Source organism: Pogona vitticeps, chromosome 14 (genome assembly GCF_051106095.1).
Source record: "Pogona vitticeps strain Pit_001003342236 chromosome 14, PviZW2.1, whole genome shotgun sequence".
Lineage (NCBI taxonomy): Eukaryota > Metazoa > Chordata > Lepidosauria > Squamata > Agamidae > Pogona > Pogona vitticeps.
The window spans coordinates 8719055-8721548 of record NC_135796.1 but is presented as its reverse complement, the minus strand read 5'-3'; positions in this window follow the sequence as shown (position 1 = coordinate 8721548).

Below are 2494 nucleotides of genomic sequence, written 5' to 3'. Positions count from 1 at the left end.
TACTCTATTTGTTCCACATTTCATCATGCAGTACAGTGGTGCCTCGCTTAACGGGTGCTCCGTTTGACAACGAAATCGCTAGACGTCGATGTTTTTGCAATCGCAAAAGTGATCGCAAAATAATGTTCCCTATGGGGGAATTTTGCTTTGCGATGATCAGTTTCCTGCTTCGGGAGCCAGTCGTCGCAAAGTGATGATTTTCGGCCAGCTGATTGGTGGTTTCAAAATGGCCGCCGGGTAAACAAAATGGCTGCCCGCTCTTTTCTGGCACGGATTCCTTGCTGCACAGGCAGCGAAAATGGCCGCACTATGGAGGATCTTCACTGGACTGTGAGTTTCAAGCCCCTAGGAACGCATTAATCGCGTTTTAATGTGTTTCTATGGGCTTTTAAAAATCGCTTTACAACATTTTCATTTTACAGCGATTTCGCTGGAACAAATTAACGCCGTAATGTGAGCCACCATTGTACAGCCATTGAGTGTGCACTCCAAAGCAAATTCATTTCCTTTTTTTAAAAAAAAAATATATTTTTATTATCATTATAATTTATAAAATCCATCCATGCTAATTTAACATCATGCCACTTGGGTACAGCTTATAATCATTTGTTAATACAAGTACAATACACATTAAGCTCCCAATCTATACAACGTGCTTCTAACCATTGATAGAACAAGTCCCATGTTAGATAATTTTTTGTATTTTCCTTTCCATTGATTTTCAGTTAGCCCATCCATTTCGGTGCAATCCAATGTCTTTTTAATTATTTCTTGATCTGTAGGTGTTTCTTCATTTTTCCAGTACTGTGCAAATATAATCCTAGCGGCTGTATGCAGTATTAAATATACATTTTGTTTATCAACACTTTTCGGTATTATACCTAATAGAAAGAGCTCTGCCTAAAATCCACATGCTTTTGGATTACTTTAACAAGCCGTGTATGTACAGTGGTGCCTCGCTTAACAGCGATAATCTGTTCCAGGAAAATCGCTGTTAAGCGAAAACATTGTAAAGCGAAATTTAAAAACGCATCGAAACGCATTGAATGTGTTCCAATGGGCTAAAAACTCACCGTCCAGCAAAGATCCTCCATACGGCGGCCATTTTCGGTGCCTGTATAGCGAGGAATCCGTCCCTAAGCACAGCGGGGAGCCATTTTAAGCACCCAACGGCCAGTTTGAAACCCCGAAGACCAGCTGTTTTTGATCGTCGTAAAGTGAAAATCGGTTCCCTGCTTTGCGAACCGATCATCGCTAAGTGAAATTCCCCCATTTAGACCATCGTTTTGCAATTGCAATTGCGATCACAAAAAGATTGTCGTAAAGCGGATTCATCGTAATGCGGGGCAATCATTAAGTGGGACACGACTGTATTTTGTCCCTAAGCACAGCGGGGAGCCATTTTAAGCACCCGGCAACCATTTTGAAACCCCAAAGACCAGCTGTTTTTTATTGACATAAAGCGAAAATCCTTCCCCGAAGCGGGGAACCGATCATCGCTAAGTGAAATTCCCCCATTTAGACCATTGTTTTGCGATTGCAATTGCGATTGCAAAAAGATCGTCCTAAAGCAGATTTGTCGTAATGCGGGCCAATTGTTAAGTGGGGCCCGACTGTATTTTGTCCCAAAAAGTTTTTTGCTTTATCACAAGTCCACCAGCGGTGATAATAAGTTCCAGATTTTTAATGGCATTTCCATCATTTACTTGACCTATTAGAATACATTTTAGCCAATCTGTCGGAAGGTAAATGTCATCTATAAAACATTTTATATAAATTCGTTTTATAAGATGTTGCCATTGTCATCTTATAATTTCTAGACCACAGTTCTTGCCATTTTTCAAAGTCAATACAGTATTGTATAAAAAATTTCTGCCCATTGAACCATCGTTTCTTTGACCTGTTCATCCTCCATTTTCCAGTTTAAAAGGAATTTATATATTTTCCTAATTAATTTATCATCTGATGTCTTCCAAGAGACATGGTCAATCAAACCCACACTCCCTTCTCTCCCTGGCTACACCTCTCTCACTAACCCAGCTACTAAAGTTTCAGCTAACGGACGTGCCAGGGGGGGCCTGGCTACTTTGATCTCAAACAATAAATTCCACAAATACGAGGTCTTAGATATCTCCAACAGTTCAAATCTCATGGTTTCATGTGTAACACACACATCTTCTTTTAAATTTCTCCTCCTTAATATATACTGTCCTCCTTCGGATCCTCTTCGTCTAGGATCGCCAATGTTCCTGGAATTAAATCAAACCCTGTTAATTTTGTATGAGAAATATCCGGACACTAGAATACTGATTGCCGGCGATATGAATGCCAGATTGGGACCAAAAACACCAATATCGGAAACTCTCTGGGCCTGTCGTCTGAAGATCTTCTATTTCTCCCTAATAGAGTATCTCCTGATCTGGTTGTGAATCCTGCGGGTAGAGCCCTTTTCAGCCTGATTTTTAAATTTCATTTATTTATCTGTAATGGATCA